The 25,399-nt window shown below is 39.7% G+C and overlaps 1 protein-coding gene across 1 annotated transcript in view; it reads left to right on the top strand.

Annotated features, from left to right (window-relative positions):
* LOC145444738 (serine/threonine-protein kinase PLK1-like) overlaps positions 1-25,399 on the top strand; it is a 261,677-nt gene that overhangs the window by 166,779 nt on the left and 69,499 nt on the right. The gene's annotated exons all lie outside the window — the stretch shown is intronic.

Genomic DNA, 25,399 nt, shown 5'->3' with positions numbered 1-25,399 from the left:
TCTCAGGTGTCCCTTTCGCCGAAAAAGTTGCCCACCCCTGATATAGATAAAAGACATTACTTGCAAATTACAACTCAGTTGCAGAGGGGAAGAAAATCGCAAGATGCGTTTTCCCGATGCAGTCAAAATTGATGCAATTTTTGGAATTATACCATGATACTGTGACAGAGAAAATGCATCGGCTGGTTTTGTAAAATTGTAAAAATATGTAAATATGACCAAACGATGCTTCCCATTTGACAAAATTAAAAATATTTGTAGTGTAGATTAGCTGTTTGGGTCGAACAAATGATTAAGAAAGACTGCAAGTCCCAATCCTTGAATACTTGATTAAGTACATGTAGACTAGACATAGGCTATGGTCTTTGATTACTTAACTAAATTCCATTTATGACCAATTTCTATTGCTAGTAGTAAGAGTGTTTGTGCTTGTAATCAGGATAGTGTGTAATGACAAAATTAGTAAGTTCAATCTCTTTATTAGTTGCTGAGTCGTACACAAGAGCTACACTTGGATTTTTTATCTACATTTTTATCATACAGGATTGGATATCTGCCATATTTGAATGATTCATACATTTCAGGATATTAGAGAGTCCATGTTATAAAAACTTGAATGAGGAAGGATATTTAGCAAATCTTTATTTCATGTTAATTGCATAGTGGATAATTCGAGCTGTGCCACAATGAAACAATTCAGCATGCCACAGTTAATCATATGTTTGCATATGTTTAATGGTTGTATGATAGTCATTCAACCGACAATGTGGCATATAATTTTCGAGGTAAATTGGTTATAATGCTGGAGTCGGAGTCGGAGTCGGGAGTCGGAGTAGGTACGTTTAAAGACCCAGGAGTCGGAGTCGGTACGTTTAAAGACTCAGGAGTCGGAGTCGGTATATTGAAAATGTGTGGAGTCGGAGCCGGAGTCGGTGGTAAAATTTACCGACTCAACAGCCCTGACATCAAGTATCATATGGATTAACATGTTTTGTTCAAAAGTCACGCAAGGTCTCAATCAAGTGAAAAAAGGTCGGAAGTATTCGAAATGACCTCCAGTACCAGTGTTCTTTCAATGAAAAACTCAATTTTGCCTAGAACCTGATCAATCACCAATTTGCTCATGTAAGAAGGCATACTTGGTAACTTATCGAAATTCGCGTTGCATATTCATACAGATGCCGAATTACGTATATTTCACGTCTGGAGCTGGTTATGATCGAGTAACTGCTAGCAGTGCCAGTGCCAAGTGATTGCCCTGAAGAGTGAACGTACTACTACATCTCTCTTGGCTATCATACTGTATGAGCTCACATATTTTCCATGTACATTTTATGATACTCATGCAGCCTATTGCATTACCACTGGTCAATATGAAAGGGACCCATATCGGTATACATTTTTGTGTATTGATGTACATTTGTTAACAAGCGTTGTACATTTCTTGAATATCGTTAAGATCGGTTTTGTTTGTGTGATGTTCTTGCAGCCATTGCTAGCTAGTAATTGCTTAGTTTATCCTGTATAGTGGTAGTTCTGTCAATCTGATTCTTCAGTAAGATTTTACTGATGTAAATGTGGAAAGTCAATCTGATTCCGATAAAATATAATGAATGAGTTGCTTTGGAATCAAATCCATTGAGTTGTGTTTTCGTTAGTCACTGATTTTCAAATGTCGTTCGATCTGATTTAGTTGTGCTGTTTGAGCAACCAGTAGTTTGTGTAAGTCTGGTGCCAGCATGTTAATGTACGATATTTCATTCTGCAGATTGATTTTGATTTGATTTCACGATTATGTCTAAAAAAGTATACCTTGCGACGAAAGAGATCTCCGAATTGATGTGTGATGACTTTCTGGGAACTATACACGCAAGGTCCATTTCTTGACAAAAGCTGATTTGCCAAATGCTTTCAAATCACTGGAGTCGAAACAAAACAAGCTTTCGCTTGATAAAATGTGGCAAAGGTGAGACGTCTTTATCGACACTTTAAAATCTGCGTGAATGATTATATTTGTCTCATGCTCTAACACCATTTGTAAATACTCTTGTGAGAACAAATACGGTCAAGAACTTGGAGGTTGCCATTTCTACATGCTTTGTATAACTAGAGCTAACTGGATTTCGGGTTTTTGAGCCGATACCAATGAAACTGATACCAAGCACCTTCACTGATAGCCTTGATATTCTCCAAGATTTGGCCACATTTTCAAAAAATAACAGCTTCACAGTCATTGTTATACCTGGACATTAAAAAAAAAACTACAAACGCTGTATATGGACACTTGGAAAATATAAGGAATCTATCAATATTTCCAGTGTTGCAGTCGCATTGTTTTTATGAGCACGTTGTGGCCACGCAGAAATTATCGATATTTTTTGCCTCTCATTGCCGATGCCGGTATATCTTTCAAAGCGTGACATCGACACGATGTTATTGGCGAACGTATCACGGGCCAGGCAGTAAATGTGATCAATAATTTGGCGTTAATATCAGGCACTTCTTGTGAATAAGCATCATAAAGACAAAATGTGTCAAGAGACCAGTCTCCATCGCGGTTTGAGTCACAAACAAGTCGTTCGATTTTATGGATTTTTCAAAGACAGGAATTTTTCCTATATCGTTCTGGAATTGTGCAAAAGAAGGGTAAAAGTATTTCTTTGATACAACTGTGATACCTTGGCAATTTCATCAGCTCTGCCACGCTCATTACTAACAGGCTTTGCCAACTAGATATTTTTTGAGGTCTTAGACTAATTATAGAGGAATGGCGATAATTAAATTCCACCCAATTTGTCAAATGTTTATTTGCCCTATGTTTAATTCTAATCTGCTGTCTGTGAAAATATTACAGGAGAATTGTACCGGGAAAAACGAGCAAAACTTGGTGTATGTTCACTGCACAGACATCTGCTATTCTCGTGCTTATAAGAATAAACTCAGATATGATATGCACTGTACTAGATTTTGCTGCATCTTCTTAGTGAATCAAGTAATTCTAATTCTTAACTAATTTGGAAAAACTATCAATTACACAGCTTTGATCACTGGGACTGGGCACAGTCATTCGAGTCGAGTAGCGAGACAAACATTTTTTGAGTACTGAAATGACACGATCCTTGCTACAAGAGGATAAAGGATTAACAATAAACTAAACCGAACTGAACAGAGTTAATTTACTAACACATGATCAATGATCATGCTGGCGTGACGACAAAATGAGTATATAACCAGATATATCGTTAACGCCATTTTAATATTTGATCAATGAGGATTTTATAAAACCTTACCTAATTCCATGAAGTGAAAATCCGATAAGACCTCCGTGATTCGGTTATATATCGTGTGAAATATAGATACATGCAAATACATGCTACGATATTTTGTTCGTAATCTCTCATGGCTATGATATATACGCGTGTAATACCACGTAGAAACATTAAATTCAATTTCATGATTCTGGGATACTGTTACCCAGTCGTACTTTGATTCAATAAATTTGCAAGTCGTGTAGACAGAAGCAAAATATTTGTCCGTGTGATCTTCGAATACGTGTGCACTAGACAGGCTTCGTGGTATGTCATCCAACGAACCCTGCGGCTCGGGACACCGTTCCGTCAAAGGAAAGATATACGACTCAACGACTCAAAAGTAGCCTAACCTTCATAGAGTCAGATTACACACAAAACAACAACAACAAACAGTCGCTCTGCGTTAAAAGTAATACTTGATTCAGAACCGCGCCCAGCCTTACATAGGCCTATTACACGTCTATCAGAAAACCAGTATTAATTAAACGATCTAATTTGAAAGGTTCACAACTCTGCAAAATTTGTTGTTAATACAGCCTGAAAATCACCAATATAGAATTGTCCAACAAATAATATTGTTGTTCTCATTCTAGAAATCCAATTATCTTTGATATTTGTTTTTAGTCGCCGATGGCATTTTACAAAAGAAGGCGCGCCATCATGTAACCAGAGTCTCGTTATGACATGCAACAGATTGTGTTGGATGTCATTTATCGTCACGACTGTAAGACCATTCACAGAGATATCGAGGTAACAAATACCTGACTATGATAATTTTGACGTTGTTTACGGGAAATTTGTTATTGCTAGTCGGTAATTGCCTAGTTTATCCTGTATTCTGGTAGGTCTGTCGGTCTTATTCTTCAGTAATTTTGTTGTTCGTGTGGGAAGCCAATCTGATTCTGATAAAATGTATTTATGTAGTTGTGTTTCAGTTAATTGTAAATTTTTAAAAGTCATTAGTTCGAGATCTAATTGTTGATTTTGCTACTCGAGTAGTTTGTGCGTGTCTGATGCCAGTGCGCTAATGTGCGATATTTTATTTTGCAGATTAATTTGGATTTGATTTCAAGGTAATATATTAAAAAGTAGATTTCACTACTAAAGAGATCCATCAAGTCTTGTATGATGAGTGACTCTACTGAGAAACGATACACGGGAGGTCGATATCTTGGCAAAAGAGGATTTGCAAACTGCTTTTGAAATCACAGAAGTCGGAACAAAACAAGCTTTTGCTTGTAAAATTGTAGCAATGGTGAGCCAAGTTTATTGACAGATTCGAATCATCCACGGGAGCGACTATATCTGTCGCATTCATTAATGGAATTTTTGTGAATATTCAACAAATATGATTAAGGACTTGCAAATTGCCATTTTAGTCATGCCTATTGTAACTATAGTCCGACTAATTTCGGATTTTAAGCCAATGCCGATAAAACCGATACCCATAGCACCTTCGTCCATAACCTCGATATTGTTCTAGCGTGGGCAAATTTCCGAAAATGGAGCAACTTTACAGTCATTTCTATGCGTGGACATTACATGAAACAAACTAGAAAAGATGCACCCGGACACTTGTAAGCTGTAGAAAATATGTTAATGTTCCCAGTGTAGCAGTCACAGATGATAGTTCTCTGAGTCCCTACTACCATTCTGTGATGTCATGGATAATGCCGATATCTTTTCCCTCACGGCTGAAACCGATATTTCTCCCAAAGTCTGATATCAGTACGATATTATTGGTGAACTCATGATGGGCCGCGCTTTGATTACAAGCATCAATTTCGTGTGAATTTCAGCTTCAGGTAGTACTTGTGAATGAGCATCTTGAAGACAAAATAAGTCGAGAGATCAGTCTCCATAGCAGTGTGAATCACAAGCACGTCACTGAATTTCATGGATTTTTTTAAGACAAAGATTTTGTCCAGATCGTAATGTAATTTGGAATAAAAATTGTAGCTATCATTCTAATTGTAATCTAGTTTGGAAATATCGAAAATAAAGCTATTATCACTAGGACTGGGAACAATGATCTCAGTACCGTACCATAATCAAATCTGGATCAATATATTGTTTGTGGTCCCATAGAAGGTACATATGTGAAATTTCTAACTCATTCATACTGCTTCGATGTCATAATGAGTGATACTCGAATACTCGACTCGAAGCCAAACACTGTATTCTGAATGGAATCACTCAGGTATTCAATTTTTCCCTACGTATTGACAACACTGATATCAAAACGGCAGCCTGAAATGAATTTTCTAATTTGGACGGTTCACTGGGTCTGCAAAATTTGTTCTTGAATTTTACCAGCCGGCTAGCCCCAGAAGGTTTCGAACCACTGATTTAGATTTTCCGGCAAATAATATTGTCAATCTATCAATCCAATTACAATTGATTTTTGTTGATCAGTCGCTGATGAAGTTTGCAAAAGAAGACACGTCATCACAGAACCAGAGACTCGTTATTACAAGCAACAGATTCTGCTTGGAGTTGTTTATCTTCATGTTTGTAAGATCACTCACAAAGATATGGAGGTAAAATTGCTTGCAGTGGTGCCAGAATTGTACAAACTACTGTGAGAATTAGCGAGAAACGTGTTGCAAAACGAGCAGCTCAGCCAGGGTTATCCCTGAGCACAGCACGCGGTCTCCTGCTGAGTCAGTTTGCCGTTTTTACGCGAGCGAAATTAATTGGGTCATTGAGCACGAGCATTGCTACACGCGCGCGCGGCAACCCTCGCTTACTCATCGCGTCAACGACAGGCCTGAACAATCGCATATATAACAGGCCATGCGCGCAAGGTATAATCGCTTGCGTAAGCAGTCGTATCTCGAAAAGATCTGGAGCGCACGACGTAATCGTTGGCCTGGGCAATCGAATCTGTAATAGGCCTCGTGCGCAAGATGTCGTGTCGCTGGCCTAAACTATCACGTCGTCTGCCTCGCAGGATTTGCTGCTATCTACTTTCGTTTAGAGGCAATGCCGTTAATGGTATAATGATTAGCAATCGCATCTGTAATAGGCCTCGTGCTCAAGATGTCGTCTCGTTGGCCTGAAGTATGTCGTCGCCAGCCTTGCAGGCTTTGGCTGCTATCTAACACGGTTTAGAGACAATGTTGTTAATTGCATAATGATTAGCGATCGTTATGTCATGATTGTTGAACAGAGACATCGCAAAACAGAACGACATGGTATACTGAACCACAGCTATTCATGTACTGTGAATGCAGGGTGCGTACTATGCATGGGTACAGGCTTAGTTCTTAAAACTCGCAACTTCACAAATCGCATCTTTAACTGGAACTAGACCTTACTCAAATTAGCAATAGTTAGTTGACCGTCATCTAAGCAGTTTGTTAGTTTACACAAGTTCATGTATGCCTACTTGTGTAACTGTATGTGATTTTTTTCTTGACAGCTGGATATCTATTCCTAAACAATAGCATGGTCGTGAAATTCGGAAATTTCGACCTAGCCACCAAAGCCGACTTTGCCGACCAAAAGAAAGAATTATTTTTGCGGCACATCCAACTATATTTACTCGGAAGTTCTAGGCAAGAAGGCACACAGTTTCAGAGTGGAGACCTAATCGTTTAGTTGTCTTTTTTGAGTATATATAATAACATTTATGCGGGACTTTAATGAATGAGTAAGTCTGGACAAAATCGAGTATTTTGATTCGTTCCGAGCTCACTCAATATGAAATATGTAGAAAGTTCAACTACGTACCTTTTACTCGAGCACAAAGCATATTATGACGGTTCTACATCAGTTTAAGGATAATTTGGTACTTTTATGCATAACTAGTTCATTGCATTTTGTCACAATGCTGTGTATTGATCACGACTTCACATATATGTCATTTCCACTAAAGTGCGTATCTTGGTACTACATGTTTCGTATGGTGCGATATGGCCAATCTATATTTCATGGGTTCCACAGCGGAAAATAATATCAAAACTATAATTCGATAAATTTCATCTTGATGGCAACGAACGTATCATTTCAGACCTACAAAATCATGTCTTACTTCTCGACTCCAATCATTAGAATACTCAACTGAGATTCGAATATCCGAATCGCTGTGTCTAGTCCTAGCCACAAACTTCCCATTTGATAACTTGATGCATTTTTTCTGTACCCTAGGTGTACATGGTTGGCCGGCAAGGCGACATACTGGATTATCAAATTGTGCGGCAATAGAATCACTCTCTCCAAAATATGTAGCCACAACAAGAATCTAGAATTACTTGCGTTTCCAAGTCTACAATTACAAATAGAGCTACAGTCAGAGAATGGCGTAGTTAGTTGCTCGTAACGTAACTGGATTTTTTATTTGCACGAGTCTCAATTTCAGGCAATGATCATCAGAAGGACAAAAGGTCAAGAGATCACCTCCATTGCAGTTTCGTTCATAAACACGTCGTTGGATTTTACATATTCTTCCTGGACAAGGATTTTGTTGACATCGTTCTCGAGTAGTGCAAAAGAAGGTAAAACATTAACTTGTTAAAACTGTAATATCCAGGGTTGTAATGACTCGATCATAGTCGGTATTTTTAGTGACCCGACTTGACTCGAGTCAATTCATGTACTGACGCGACTTGTACTCGATTAATTGTGCATGACTCGAACCAAGTCATATGACTCGAGACTAGGACGGCCAAGACCGAAATTTCAATGTAACTTCGAAGGCTAGTACAGCCACCACATGATTGGTATTTCGTCTATAAGTCCTGATACTTGGAAATTAGGCCAAGAAACTGTAAGGGCTGAGGAAAATCACGATATTGTGAATGCGAGCAATTCTATATCGCTAGACCAGAGTTGAACAAAGTGGGTCGAACCGGATTGAACTCAAAACTGAAGAGTGAACACAATGACTTGGACTGGGTCTTGGATCATAACACCATGACTCAGACTCAACCTTCCACTCACTGACTTGGACTCAGGCTTGACTCGGTGGGGAATTGAAAATGACTCGAGTCAAAGCTATAAAAGTGAGATTGACTTGTGACTTGGAACCTTGTGACTTGGTTGCAACCCCAGTACTGTCTCTAATAATGATGTGGTCACAATTGCATCAGCTCTGTAATGCTCATTACTAGCATACTTGGAGAACTAGATAATTCTTGTCTAATTAGCCTAATTAGAGCCAAATACCGATAATCAATCTAGTTAGTTAATCCGATTTGACAATGCTTTTACGTCCTCATTTCAATGTCAATCTGATTTCTAGTATTACCCAAATTGCTACAGGAGAACTGTATCGTACTAAACGAGCCAAGCTTGGTGTACATGAATTTGCAATTGTCGTTCTTATGAGAATAAAATGGAAATTGATATCAAGTAAACTTTTTCTACTATTTCTTTGATGAATCTGGTAAATAGAATTCGAATCTAATCTGGAAAGACTTGAGTAGCTATCATTGTAATTCTGGTCAAATTCGAAAGAAAGTTCATCTATCATGTTATGCTTCACTACAAATGAAGACTCATGTTTTTTAGTTTGATCGGCAACATAAATTATTTTAAAATCACAAATAGAACTAGAACTAGAGATAGTCAATTTTCAAAATCCGCAACTGAAACCACTACCCGGTATCTAAATTCCAGGCATTGCTCGCGGATGATCACCAGAAGGACAGAATATGTCAATCATCAATATCCCAGTTAGCATCACAAACACGGATAATCCGAGAATTATCAACGGAAAACTCGAATAACTCTGCTTCTACTAGTCGGAATTGACTCAAATTTGTTTCGCATCGTCTTTGAAGACAGCTCAACAATTTCATATGGTTGACAGAAAAATTTGAGAATTTTTATTTTTTCAATTTTTTTTAATAATTTAAAAATTTCAATTCAAGATTGCACGGCCGATACTGGTTGGAAATGAGTCAAATTTGGTGTGCATCGTTTTCTTGCACAACTTGACGATTTAGTCATTAGGCGAGTGAGATTTGGAAAAAAGTTTTTTTTGAACATCCCTACTGAGCAGCTATCATTATAATTGTACTTCAATATGGAAAAAAGACTTTGTAGATGTACTGTGATTGAAATCGTAGTATAATTTCATAAAGCTGAAAATTTTCAAGTGGTCCTAGTCTGCAAATCTGCCTCTCCTGATCCTTGAATCTCTTCCTATCCAATCACAGAAGATGTTTATGACATCAAATCCAAATCTAGATTCGTGTTATAATTATAATTCCTCAAATCTTGATTTCCAAATATAACGGAGTTAGTATTTCGGTCAAGTGACATCGTGCTACATGTAAACAACCATTAACATTGACTGCGCCTTTTGTGAGTTACGATTATATTTTGTAAAGGAAATGTTTCAAGAATGAAAATTTGCAAATATTTCCGATTGCAAATCACTGTAAAGCGGGGATGTTGAACCCCATTGCATTCCAACTTTTCGATCAATCAAATAACAGAAATGATAAAGCAATCATCACTGCTACTCAAGTAGAAGTATAAAGAATGACATAAATGTCTACTCGAATATAAGTAGCGATGCCTGAATTAATAAAAATGAAGTTTTCGGAAACAGAAAACTACGAAGTGGAAATGGGAGTAGTTTTCACCTGCCCTTGAAATCGCTTCTTCAACTTGTAATTGAGTACAAATGTGTGAAGTTACTTCTACTTGAGTGATAACTCTGACTGTATTGAGCACCACAGCGAATGACCATGTATTTCTATCATGCAGGACCACACCACTGATCCTGTGTCCTCTGATTGTTGCCGTTACTGCTACAAAAACACCGATACAACCGTAATCGGGGCGCGCGCCCACGATACGTAGATTGTATCTTGGAAAGACTCATGTCAAGACTCTACTTTAGAAGAATTTTCCTGACACGCTTGATACACGGAGCAATACATTTCTGTTCGCAAAAGGAATCGCTCCAAGCTGTTCAACTGATTCTCTTTTGAGCTGAGAGTGAATCAATTAATGCAGGGGCGGGCAACATACGGCCCGCGGACAGTTTTCCGTCTTACATGATAATGGGCCCGCGGCCCCAGTCTGCCGGGATTCCCAACTACTTGCTTACTACGTCAAATTGTAGTGACTGTATGTCATTTTATACGTGTGTGCGCACGCGCAGCGTTGCGAGACTGGAGCTTATGCCTAAGTTCGTCGAAGCGAGAAGACTTGCATTATCGACATTTACGATGCACTCAACCCTAATGTCGTCTGTGGTAATCATGATTTTTGTTAACTACAATGGTCATTGGTCATTTACACAAGGCTGATATTTCTTATTTTAGATTCTGTAACCGCCGACTTGTAGCACGGCACACTTCTAGGCTTTTGTAAGGCACCGCTTATGCCAGGGGTCGCCAACTATAGACGGGTCGCAGGCCACTTTTCAAATTTCGTATATAGAGGACGCGGGCCGCATGAATTCAATATCGAGATTAACTAGGCCACACAGTTGAACAACGACGCTATCTCGTCACGTAGGCTACTCAACCCTAATGAACTCGTCAACTTGGTAAATCAGGGTTACCGGGCTTATCGAACGCCTTGAAATCTTAATTAGGGATTGCACCGTGTGTTGATTGATAATGATCAGAGAGAAGCAGACATGGCAGCGCCTATAACAATGTTATTCTCAAGTCCACATTGTCTTCGCCATTATCGGCGAGAAATGGCTTTGAAGTGACATTGCTGACGTTAAAATACATTCATTAAATACGATTTATTCATTGTATATGTTGATAAATGGGCGAATAATGCATCGATTCAGCAATCCGGCTCGCCAAGTACCTAATTTTCCTATATCCGGCCCGCCGACTGGCGAAGTTGCCCGCCCCTGAATTAATGCATAACATAAATGTATTGTTCGTTGCCATATTACAATTCTGTAGCGCGTGGATGTGATGTAATTCATTCAAGTCGAAATACAAGCAATTTTTTCTAAATCAATACTAGCCAGTCTTCAGGATTACCGGACCACGACCTAACATCGACCTCGCCCTCCGCCACATGCCACCCCATTTTGTTGCTTGCGTCTTATATTCTCTGCATTACTTTTCATTCAGTGTGTAGTGCATGCCTCTTATTTACTTCGCCTAGGCTAAGGTGGGTGTCTGATCTTAATGGCTACTCCAAGTTGTTTCGACACCTTCCTATCATTTCATCGCAGTCTTGTGATGTTTTGAAACGATGAAAATATTAATAAACCTGATTGATTGATTGACTTAGTGTTAAATGACTTCGAATTGTTGTGTCTTGTATATCCATAGCAGCTTTTGAAGGGACGCCTTTCTCTTGTAAAATGAGTTGATTGTATTTATCCAAAGAGATCGTGGGTCGGATTGAATTTGTGCCGTGGCTTTGTTTTCGACCTTACAGTTTTTTGGCGTGCAGGGCTGGTCATGACCTGGCTACCCGTTTTGAGATCACGAGGTACATTTCCACAGAATTACGAGTAGAACTAGTAATCTTGAAGACATCTCATTAGGCAAGCACAATCGAAGATCTTAAAAGTACTGAAGTTTCAAAAAGTTGATATGGCTGAGGTGTCAATTATAAGCAGTTCTATCTGCAGTGTCTATTTTTGAAATCGCAACTCACAAGATGGATCTTCGTGGATGACCAAAAATGTCAAATAGTTGCGAGATATATTCAGTTACCGTGGTAAAAGGAGTGTTTCGTCCAGTTGTCAAGATAATTTTATCTTAAAAATACGTTGTAGGCTACTTGTCAAGATACCAAGTGCGTCAAATAAGTGGTGTTGCTGGAAAACTGTTTAGTAGTAGTCTATTACAGGGTCGCTTGAGTAAGCAGCGTAACTGCTTAAAAGGATAGGTATTTTGATACTGGCAACCTCTTGCCGTAGGATAAATATTAAGGAAGTTTAATATTTTGAGTAAAAGTCTCTATCATTCACCAAAACTGACTATGCCACCGTTTCAAAATGCTAATTGAGAACAACCGGTGGCATATTTATACTTTTGGCGTTGTGAGAAGGAGAGATTCATTTCGTCAAGCGATGAGGCCAACACACGTATACATGTTCGTTTCTAATTGCTCAATTGTACATCAGCTACGAAATGTTAGAGATAAAATCTGAATTTCAAACAACGGTGATTTGAGTTTGAAATAAAGAGTGGTTCCAAGCCCTAACATCTCGGCTACGCAAGCGTTGAGGTCCCCAGGAAAAACAGATGGAATTATAATAGCGGAACTGATCATGAGCGGTGACGGTAACATCATAGTGTCCTATTATGGTGTCGACACAAGCAAATCGCACGGTTCAATGAAATTGTATCACGTCACAGTTTCCATTTGGCTACAGGCAATTTGACGGTGATTTTTGACCGGCTTGCCGAGCATTAAATTTGATGAATCGGATATCAATCGAAAGCTGACTCTGCACTGATTACGAAAATATAAATTTTATTCCGCTCGCGGCCCTGGAACCCCCACAATCAGCCCCCAATTATTCATTGTCGAGTAGATTGGCAGTGTGACGCAACAATGCTGTCTGGCGAAACGAGAGACTAGTTCAAGAGCAAGGATGCGGCCGAGCGGCGAGAGTGGGATCAGCTGACGTCGCGGCAATAGCGATGTGCAAACGCGCCACAGAGAAACGCTGCGCTGTTGATACTTTTTCTATGCGTTTCGGTAAAAGCGAGCACATACCAGCCTTTCCTTGACTTGTAAGGGTAGAACTGGGTCCACAGAATGTATTAGGGCCCTACCAAATTTCGCGCAATATCCTTCAGCTGATAAAGATAGGGCTGCGTCTAAGTAGTCTACATTGGATATGTCAGATTATTATGATATCGATTGCCTTAGCCCGCTTGTTGCGTAGGGCTCCAGAGACACGTCGCGCTGTTGATGGCGGGTGTCGATACTTTCTATAGTCGCTTTTATGGTTAAGTGTGAGCAAGGAGCATTGAGCATGAGCATACATTACAAGCTTTTATTTGATCCGTATGGGTAGGACTTGGTCCGCGAATGCAGCAGGTAAAATGTTGATTGTTGAATAAAGTTTAACAGCAGGAGTGTCGAATTAAACTGGTATCGCTGTCCGGATTCAATCCGTTACTAGAAAGCTTGCGGACCATACCTGCCAAATGATTCCAAATGTTACCACCAAATTCATACCTTTGTTTTTCACTGGAATATATCTGATATCACTATAAACGTCGACGTTGGAATTTGGTTTAGCATTTTTCAATCACCAAATAGTTTTTTTGAATGCCGGGGACCTTTTGCGTCAAAAGTAATACAGTGGTATCACAGATATTTGAATTATATTCATTCTGTAGCCTGTATATATATTCCTAATGTAACTTACGTAAAACGGATTTGCAGTATTTTTTTCGCATCTGTGAATAACTTAATGTCCATTGTCCATTCGGCCCAACAGAGTTTGCACTTTTTCGCCTTCTCGGAATTTGGCAAGGTCACCGACGTGGTGCTTATGGGGACTAGAGTGAAAACTCAACACTGTAGTTGTATTACTACAATATGATATATTTACATTATCTAAATTTGCTGTCTTGAGTGAATCTTAATATTACTTGAAAGTATATTTTTCTTACTAGAAATATCTCTAACAGCTGATGGATTGCGCGAAAATTGGTAGGGACCAAATACATTCTGTGGACCCAGTTCTACCATTACAAGTCAATGAAATGCTGGTGTATGCTCGCTTTTAGCGAAGCGCATAGAAAAAGTATCAACAGCGCCACGCATCTCTGGAGCCCTACGCAACAAGCGGGCTAAGGCAATCGATATCATAATAATCTGACATATCCAATGTAGACTACTTAGAAGTAGCCTACATATCTCTATCAGCTGAAGGATATTGCGCGAAAATTGGTAGGGCCCTAATACATTCTGTGGACCCAGTTCTACCCTTACAAGTCAAGGAAAGGCTCGTGTGTGCTCGCTTGTACCGAAACGTATAGAAAAAGTATCAACAGCGCAGCGTTTCTCTGTGGCGCGTTTGCACATCGCTATTTCCGCGACGTCAGCTGATCCCACTCTCGCCGCTCGGCCGCATCCTTGCTCTTGAACTAGTCTCTCGTTTCGCCAGACAGCATTGTTGCGTCACACTGCCAATCTACTCGACAATGAATAATTGGGGGCTGATTGTGGGGGTTCCAGGGCCGCGAGCGGAATAAAATTTATATTTTCGTAATCAATGCAGAGTCAGCTTTCGATTGATATCCGATTCATCAAATTTAATGCTCGGCAAGCCGGTCAAAAATCACCGTCAAATTGCCTGTAGCCAAATGGAAACTGTGACGTAATACAATTTCATTGAACCGTGCGATTTGCTTGTCTCGACACCATATAGGACACTATGGTAACATCCTAATTTCTCGGTGTCTAGTCCAGAGAGATAATTTGATGATAATTCGCAAATTGAGAAATACAAGTCGCGTGGGATAATTGGTATTAGTCTTTGACACTGGTAAAAGGTTATGTAATAAAGTATATAGCTTCTTCTTTTTAATAACAGTAATCTGAATTATACTTTTGCAATAGATTACTAACTTTCGGAGGTTAGTAATCTATACTTCTAATCTATACAGTCCATCCTCAAGATTACCGGACCACGACTGACCTATCGATCTCTCTTCCAGTGTTGGGATCAAGTCACTACCTTCGAGTCACGAGTCATTTCGAGTCATTACACATTTTGACTCGAGTCAAGTCAAGTCAATCGATTTTCGAAGGTGACTCGAGTCAAGTCAAGTCACTCGAATTTTGGAGGTGACTCGAGTCAAGTCGAGTCAAGTCAAGTCAAGTCACAAGTCAAGTCACAATTCAAGTCAAGTTGCATTTTCGAAGTATGAGGCATGATTACGTCATTGCATTTTGCTAGCTGTCTGAAATACAGTTCGAGTGGTCATTGATTCCGAACCGATGAACGAATATAGAGTTAAATATACACCAAATAAGGCGATGTATCGCTCATATATACGTATAGAACTGTTAAACTACGTAAGTAATTGCTTAGCCTCAGTTTATAATTACCAGCCAAAATAGAGAATAGATAAACTAATTGATAAGATGCAATACATTACCCATTTACATATTGATATGATACAATTCAAGCCTGCGCCAATGGTTGAACAGTATTCGAATTCAATATCAATCAGACAAGAGGTTTGGTTACTACTACTTTACGACAACGTAAGCTGTAAGCTTAGATCACTTAGTTTGTGGTCGTTTACTTGTGAGAGAACAATGCAGGCTCATGAAAAGGCGCGATCATTGAGTGATTGGTCGCTCTCACGGGTTAAACCAGCATTTCGCGAGCAATCCGAACATATGCAAGATTAGCAAGATACAGTGATTTTTATCGACAACGATTAGTTGATGACTTGAAATTGACTCGTGGATTTTGCTCCGAGTCACGAGTCAATCCACATTTTTGATACGCCGAGTCAAGTCAAGTCAAGTCATTTTAGCAAAGTGACTCGAGTCAAGTCAAGTCATGCGAAAAAGGTGACTCGAGTCTGACTCGAGTCAAGTCATGACTCGAGTCATCCCAACACTGCTCTCTTCCCATGACATGCCGCCCTATTTCTTGTCGCTTCCTTTTTCTATACTATCTTCTTTACTTTCATTCAGTGCGCATGCCTCCTCTTTACTTCTCCTAGGCAGCACCGTAACTGCCGCACCCCAAACCCCCCAATTGGGGGGGCCCGAGCTCGAAGGGGGCCCAAAATTATTTCGTGAATTAGCATAAATCATAGAGTATTTTTTGAAAATTTAGGCAATTTTTTCAAAATTTTTTCGCGCCGTGCGCGAATTCAAGTGGTCATTTGTCTTTATTATTGGGTATTGGGCCATTACCGCGCCACGACCTACCAAGACATACAATCAAAGTTTTGGCCATATAACACGCTACTCCAAGAAGTGTGCCAGAACGATCGGCAGCGAGAAAAGCTTGGCCGAAAAGGTCTATGCCTTTATGCTGACCGAAGACTTCGTTATATATACAAAATACATATAGGCTTAATTGTCCATAGGCGCCTAAATGACTGGCGCCGAATGTTGCTGTCTTTGCAATCTGAACCTCACAAGACAAATACCATCCCGCTGGTAAACATTTTATGCCAGTGAAGAAATACCAATTTGAAATCGTGTGCGTCTCTTTAGTTTAGAACAGTGATTCCCAAGGGCGGCCCCGAGGGCCGCATGCGGCCCCCAGATAGCCTTCGTGCGGCCCCCAAAATATATTAAGAAATCGATTTATGACAAAAAATAAAATTTATATTTATAATATGCTTTTGCTTGGCTTGGCCTCTGTAGTTTTTAATTATAGAATTGCAGGAAAGTTGTGAGTATAGACTGCTAACGTTACGTCACTGCTGTTTCAATGCAGTGCACTAACTTTCCAGTTGAACGAGCAGTAGCTATAGATATAAATAGGTATTGATAACTTTCAAAACCGGAGGAAAATCCTGAAAAAATAATAAATTTTTTCCACTTCGTGGTCGCTTGACTAAAAAAGAAAAAGAGGCTCAACTCCCGGAAAATACAGTTTTTTTCACATTAACAGGTGGTTGACTGAAAAAAATTGTCAACTTTCCGGTCCAGATCCCGAAATAGTCGCCGAAGCGTTCCTAAAGTGCTGACTTAATATCAGTCGAATTTGGCCCTATATGTAACCAGGGCCGTAACAGCACTTCGTCAGGCCCCCCCCAAAACGTTGGTCCTGGGCCCCCCATAGGGGGATAAACCTAACTTCTGGGGGGCTTCGCCCCCCAGACCCCCCTCAGGCTGTGCGTTGTTTACCGCTGCTTGTCATCTATATTGGGTGTCCGTTTAGTGAGTCACTTTTTATCACCTAAACGCGCGAAACGCGAAACATTTCTATAATTCATGACTGAATCGGGCAATATGATCAGGAATTGCATATATATTGCTATCAATTTTTATCCTTTCTCTGCTCACGTAATCAGATTTACCGGTAGAGCAGAGTGAGGTGTGTTTGAAAGGGTAGGACCACTCAATAATAAATAAACATCTCCGGATGTATTGTATACCCGTTGGCAGGAACGAAACAGCACTTCGTCGGGCCCCAAAAAAACTGGAGTCTTGGGCTCCCATAGGGTGACAAACCGACCCTCCAGGCCGCCACCACGTAGTTCACTTTGTCACGAAAGTATAGATGTATTGCGTAGTAAGCCAGCGCCAAGCGCGAAAATTTTCGATAATTCAAGATAAAATCGGTCAATAAGATCGGGAATTGCATATATATTGCTATCATTTCTTGTCCTCTACACTCAGTTGCTCACGTAATCAGATTTACCGGTAGAGCTGAGTCAGGTGTTGTCATGGAAAATGTAGAGCCCGTAAATAATAATTAAACACCTTCGGACAGGTGGACCCGTTGGTATGACTTCGTTACATGATGTTATTTTATGACCTCCTGTCTGCTATATCAAAAATATACAATCGCCGAAACGTACTAAACTAAAAGATCTCACGATTTCAAATTGGTATTTCTTCACTGGCATTTAAATTTTTCCTCCGGGTGGTATTTGTCTTGTGAGGTTCAGATTGTCCAGACAGGAACATTTAGGTGCCAGTCATTAAGTCGCCTATGGACTATTAAACCCACATGTATTTTGTATATATAACGAAGTTTTCGGTGCAAAGCATAAGGGCAGTCCTTTTCGGCCAAGGTTTTCTCGCTGCCAATCGTTTTGGCACACTTCTTGCAGTCGCATGTTACATGGCCTAAAACTTTATACGTATTGCTGCATCATGGCAAGGTAATGGCCGACGCTGATATGCCCATTTCTCTAAATCTTGTGTATTTTTTCTTGTGGGAAGAGTACCCAATATTCAAGATACTTGGCAACTTGAAATCGCGCGCAGCGCGAAAAATTTTTGATAAAGTTGCTTAAATTTTCAAAAATACTCTATAATTTATGCTAATTCATGAAATAATTTTGGGCCCCCTTCGAGCTCGGGCCCCCCCCAATTGGAGGGTTTGGGGTGCGGCAGTTACGGCCCTGTATGTAACCAAAATCCTCAATAAAAAAGACATAATCTCAAAAAAGAAGACATTTGGGTGTCCTCCGAGGACACTTTAAAAAAAATCAAAAAAGAGGACAAATCATCTTAAAAGAGGACGTATGGTAATCCTATGATAACTAGATGTGGAACACGTGACTCACGGTTGAATACGCCGAGATGCATACTGCTTAGCCGGATAAAAGCAGCATAATTGGTAGTCCTATAGTCACGGCCGTAACTGCCGCACCCCAAACCCCCCAATTGAGGGGGGCCGAGCTCGAAGCGGGCTTAAAATTATTTCGTGAATTAGCATAAATTATAGAGTAATTTTTGAAAATTTATGCGAATTTTTTGAACATTTTTCGCGCTATGCGCGATTTCAATTCGCCGCATAACTTGATTATTGGGTAGGCTACTCTTCCCCAAGAAAAAAACGCAAAATTTATAGAAATGGGCATATCAGCGTTGGCCATGACCGCACCACAACGTTCCAAGACATATAAAGTTTTAGGCCATGTAACATGTGACTCCAAGAAGTGTGTCAGAACGATCGGCAGCGAGAAAGCCATGGCCGTAGAGGAGTGCTTTTATGCTGACCAAAAACTTCGTTATGTATACAAAATACATATAGGTCTAATTGTCCATATAGGCGCCTAAATGACTGGCGCCGAATGTTCTTGTCTTGGCAATCCGAACCTCACAAGACAAATACCATCTCGCAGGAAAGAAAATTATATGCCAGCGAAGAAATACCAATCTGAAATCGTGTGATCTTTCAGTTTAGTAGGTTTGGGCAATTCTACATTTTTGATATAGCAAACAGGAGGTCACGAAATAACATCATGTAAAGAAGTCATACCTAGGGGTCAGCCCGCCCGAAGATAGAATTTTACGGGGTCTGCCTGCAGTTTCAAATACATCTCTCACTCAGCTCTACCGGTAAATCTGATTACGTGGGCAAAGAAGACGACCATGCAATTCCTGATCTTATTCACCGATTTTATCATGAATTATCGAAATATTCGCGCGTCGCGCTGTCTCACTAAACAGTACAACTTAATTTCGTGGCAAAAGCGAACAACGTGATGCGGGGTCAGTTTATCACCCTATGGGAGCCCGGGGTCCTGACGAAGTGCTGTTACGTTCCTGCCAACGGCCTATACCCCAGAGATGTTTAATTACTATTGAGGTGGCCAATACCTTTTCAAACACACCGCACTCAGCTCTACCGGTAAATCAGATTACGTGAACAGAGACAGGATGAAAATTGATAGCAATACATGCAATTCCCGATCATATTGACCGATTCAGTCATGAAACTAAAGAAATTTCTCGCGCTTCGCGCGTTTAAGCGAGAAAAGCTGATTCACTCAACGGACACCCAATACAGCAGATAAGTAGTGGTAAATAGTGTACAGTTTTGAGATATCGCCAGGGCAATAAAACTACTCCGAAATAGCCATCATGACTGTTTGGGTCCGTTTCATAGCCGTAGTATTCGTGCGGCCCCGACCGTACTCTGAAATTCTAAATTTGGCCCTCACATCGAAAAAGTTTGGGAACCACTGGTTTAGAAGCTCACGTTTGGGCGATTCTATATTTTTTGTTATATCAGACTGGAAGTCACGAAATAGCATGTAACGAAGTCATATCAACGGGTCCGCCCGCCGAAGATGTTTAATTATTATTTACGGGCCCTCCCGTTTTCAAGACACTTCACTCGGCTCTACCGGTGAATCTAATTACGTGAGTAGCGAGGACAATAAATTGATAGCATAATATATATGCAATCGCCGATCTGATTGACCGATTTTATCATAAATTATCGAAAATTTTCGCGCTTCGCGCTGCCTCACAATAAAGCACAGATGATTTCGTGACAAACGCGAACAACGTGATGGGGGGGGGGGGTCGTTTTACACCCTATGGGAGCCCAAGACCCACGTTTTTGGTGGCCTGACGAGGTACTGTTTCGTTCCTGCCAATGGATATACGCCCGAAGATGTTTAATTGTTATTGAGTCGTCCTACCTTTCAAACACACCTCACTCAGCTCTACCGGCAAATCTGATTACGTGAGCAGAGAGAAGATAAAAATTGATTACAATATATATGCAATTCCCGATCATACTGACCGATTCATTCATGAATTCTGGAAATTTTCCGCGCTTCGCGCGCTTAGGCGTCAAAAGGCCATTCACTAAACAAACTCCCAACAACACGATAAATAGCGGTAAACAGGGTATCGCGGGAGGGGGGTCTGGGGGGGGGGGGCAGAAGTTCGGCCTATAACCCTATGGGGGGCCAAGACCAGAGTTTTTTGGGGGGGATTGACGAAGTGCTGTTACGGCCCTGCTCCTAGGCCAAGGTGGGTGTCCGATTCCATGGACAACTCCTAGTCGCTTCGACATCTTCCTTTTTTTTCATTGTATCGCATTTTTTGTGGTGTATTGAACTGATAAAATTGCTAATAAACCAATGATGATGATGATGATGATATTTTTGCTGACCATTGAGCAATCAAATATATACTCAGACAGAGGGGAATCACCCATCTATATGGCGGCTGAGGTCAATGAGCCGTAAACGAATGACACAAAGACAACAAAACAGACGACAGTTTTTTATTTCGTCGATCATACAAAAGCTAATGTTAATAACCATGCAAGATGTGGAATGATAGATTTATTATTCTGCGAAACTGATATTAGATCAGTGGTTTTCAACCTTTACTAACATGACGAACTCTGCGCTAATCAGCAAGCCTTCTATGGCCTAAAATTATTGCCCAGTAAGAGTAACATAGAATACGAAAATCTACCTCATTACACGTCTGATACATCACTATAAAATATTGGTACCTATAGTCAACAGTGCATCAAAAGAACGACACCCTACGATTGTCTCACGATAAAAAAATATTAGAAAGAAAATTTCCTGCCAGGCAGTTCTGCTTTCTACTTTTTTGCCGCTGTACAACCCTAAGGTGTCGCTATGACTCCTTAAGGTATGCCCAATGATTGGGTATGCGAGACCTCAGGTGTTCTGCTTTTCATATTCACTGCTCTGTGCTCAGTTTAGTGTAGTTGTTGGTTGTTGGTCTAATTTTCAAGTAGTTATACTTCTAGTTCGTGATTTCGAATAGGTTATAGTTATAGAAAATAAGCTGCCGATAAACCGAAACTTGAATCAGAAGTAGAAAACGTACTGTCATCTAACGTAAATTGTGATGCCAGTGTTTTATTGGTTGATGTTCTTGCAATTGTAACTAATAACTATTGCAAGCTCAGAATCATCACTAGTAACGGTTGACCAGCTAAGTGGTGGTTTGCGAGGGTCAAAACCCCACCCATTTCAAACTTTCACTGATGCTCATTGTTCATGTGGAAAGCCGATTCTAATAAGATAAATATGAAGTCGATTCAAGATTGAATCTATACTTGTGATTCATTTCTATTCTTTTCTAGCGTGTCTAAAAGTGAGTAATACGAGTTTTGTTCACTCAATTTGAAAATTCAGCAGTCTGTACAAGTATGACTGAGAACGGTGATTTTTCCATGCGTATGTCTATCTTGAAAAGGGCAGCCTGCAATAGAGTTTGGATAAATATATATCTTTGAGAAGGTTATCTGACATTCTGCAGCACTTGTTCGGTACGCCTTTACACATTGGAAAGTGATCCCCATGATCACCACCAATCGGCGTTCCCAAAAACTCCATGACTATAGTACGCGAATGAAATATATGACACTGTCGCATTTTTGTTTTGGATATCGGCCAGAGTGGAATTGGTGCCACGCATAACTTTCGCTTAATTACTTGATTATTCTTTACAAGAAACCCTTCTGTCACGCGCAACTTATTGCTGAAAACAACCACTTTTTCCAGTCTGGGCGTACAGAAATGATGTATTGTTTGTGCATATTCAAAAGGGGCATTGTATTTCACTAGCCAAATGCAACTCAATTGTCATTCGATTAAGAGAGTTATCCAAGTGAAAACAAAAAAGATGAAAATAGGGAACACTTGAATATCGCGCAAAAACCATAAATGTTGACATGCTCAATTGCTCATGAGGAACATTGATTAATGGTAATCATGGGCAACATTTTCCAGTGTGCGGAGTATACTAAAGAAGGTATTGCAGCATGTGCATAAGTTTGCTAATTTTACCAATGTTCAGACTGATTATTTTCGTATAAAGCTTGCATCGCTGGAAGTATTGATGTTTGTCTGATGTTTTTGGTTAATGTTACATTATCATTTGTGAGAGCTGCTTGTATATGGTGTCTTATCGTTGGTTCCTATGTCCATATTTTTACTGTTGAAAATGTCACGAGTGCCGATGGGCACAATGATTACATTACTGTATTCAAATTAAGTATTAATTGCAATAATTCAAGTTGAGTAGTGAGAGAATGTTTTTTCAAGTACGGTAATGTAATCATCTACTCCTTTATACGATACTAAGAGATATATTATTACTACCATACATCGGTGATCGAATTTGTTGGAAGTAAAGCAATCAGCTATTATGACCTGAATTTCTCTTATTAAAATGCAAGCACTTCCTTATCCTGTTTCTATCTATAATTAGTAGGGTTATTACTATGGTAAATCTTCATTAATATTTTTTGTATTTTTGTGAAAAACATTCAATAATTTCGACGCTGTTGTTTATGCACAGTTGATTTCGCGCACCAGTATTCTATAGTAATGCATCAGTTGTGCAATGTGATCGATTTTGGTTTTCGTAATTAGACTAAAATTTGTTGTTTGCTAAAGGCCTGCAGATTATCGTATGGGCTTGCCTAGTTATCGTAGTTAGGAAGGCCAAGAACTACTGCTAAAAGAGTTACAGCTTTCACAATGCCTTGCCTTTTGATTTGATAAGTGGGTGGTGGAAGTTTTTAATATTGACCGAGGAGGTGTGTCTTAAAAAGTTCTAGAACAGTGGTTCTCAACCTTTTTGGCGTCGCGGACCCCTTTTGACCGTCACGGACCCTCACGGACCCCCTCAAGTTTTAGATCAATTTTAGCTCTATTGTGGTGCAACCTTCGTCTGTCTTGTGCAAATATGAACTGTAGGCTTGTGATAAACAGCAAAATCATGTTTTTTTTTCTTGAAAATAACATCATACTATTTATGTAGAAATTAGCAGACTTTTATTATTTCAAAGCTAATTTTGCTGCTGTATTTCATGAGGTATGTGGTCGTGTCTTGAAAATACGTGTCTTCGTTTTGATATGAACGAGGAGTGCCTAAAACCATTTCCGGAAAGACAAATGGAGGCTAATGCAATATTAACGCATAACGCTTACGACGATACTTTTGGTGTGATCGCAACATTTATCGCACCAAAATGAAGAGACATATATTTTATAAACATATCACATCCGGGATCTAGCGCAGGGACGGGCAACATATGGACCGCGGGCCGCGACGGCATTTTGATCGGCACGCAGAAAGTTTCCACCTTCAACGTGAAATACTTATCTAAAAGTACAGACAAATTTTATGCGCCAAAGAATGGATCCAAGTTTTCCAACCCGAGAAAGACTGTCCTGAAACGACTTGTTTTGTTTGGGTCTACGTATGTATTTACGAGCAAACATTTTCGACCATGAACAATTAAACAACAACAAGACAAGGCTGCCTACCAATATAACTGGTGATATGAATTTCAGGGTTGGAGCGTAATGCTTTGATAGCTACGAAACACTCCTTGCTCATCAAAAAAACATCCTTGTCGATAAGGCATCCGCAATAAGAATGCTCCAAATCAGATAGCCGAGCTTTAAGAGCAGGTATATCATTGTCCGATTTATGACCAATGTCAGCCGAAAATATTCGGGTCCATTCCAATATGAATATACTATTCAATTGTAAATTGAAGTTCTGTACCTCCAAAAAGCGGTTCAAATAGTGGTTATGTATATCACGGGATAAAATGGATTTCGGGGCGAGGTTTCAATCCCTGCACTGGGTCAAATCAGCGAAATACTTCGGAAATTTTTATTTCAAACGACTGTTTACTAACTTGATGAGACTGAGAACTTCAAATCGAGAAGGTTTCGCAGACAATAAGAAGTCACCCTGATTGACGTTACTATCTCCATATTTTTATTTTTTTTCCACAAACCCCAACAAAACGTCTCTAAACTGCAATATATTTGTATTAGCAGGTTATGGGAAAATTGGCAATGAAAATGAATTTCCACACTACGATAGTTCATGTCAGACGAGTATGATGATGATATGAGTCATGAGGTTTTAGCAGTTGTGGTGCGAAACTGCCTCATGCTTTCTCAAATTAAAAAAAAAAACGAAATAAAAATTAGGTTATCAACCATTTTGAAAATTTTGAGGTCTCGCGGACCCCCTGAAATTGCTTCGCGGACCCCCGGTTGAGAACCGCTGTTCTAGAAGATATATATTTGGGATGCTGCCAACATTCCTGCTCGTATTACAGTGTTATAATAATTGGGCTTTGTAAAGTAGACAGACTTTTGGGGTTGTTTGAAAATTAATTTTGTTTTCAAATTTTACTGGCTAGTTGATGAAAGTGCCAAGTTTGTTAAGTGAAAAGTAATAAGGTAGAAAGTTATTGATTTTTAACAACAATCAAAAATTTCATTGAAATTGTATCGGCTCCCACATGGAATTGTTAGGTTGTCTACAAAAATTTCGAATGATGCATATTCATCAACTCCAACCCATAGAAGTAGCAGGGTACGAAATGTTGGATTATGAAAAATAATACTATTTCCAATAGGACATTTCATCGTTAAAACTGGATTGAACGGGTTCATGAGCCTGTATCATTGCACAGTTCCAGTCTTGCAGAGTTAACTAGGCCTTGTGAAACCCAAAACGATATTTGGGTCCCGTGATTCTAATTTTTTTGTAAGCTCCAAAGATGATCTGAAAAGCGCTACCATAGTAATTGCTAGGGCTGGGTAGTGTTCTAGTGGGCACCAGGTTTTAATGAATTGATTGGGGCAATAAGGGATGGTTTTTTTCTGAGTTTCGAAATCATATGATCCTCGCAGCTAAGATGTAACTTGTCA

The sequence above is a fragment of the Botryllus schlosseri genome, chromosome 1 (assembly GCF_051294905.1).
Source record: "Botryllus schlosseri isolate E-star chromosome 1, Bs_hap1, whole genome shotgun sequence".
Lineage (NCBI taxonomy): Eukaryota > Metazoa > Chordata > Ascidiacea > Stolidobranchia > Styelidae > Botryllus > Botryllus schlosseri.
This window is presented reverse-complemented; position numbering and strand designations above follow the sequence as displayed.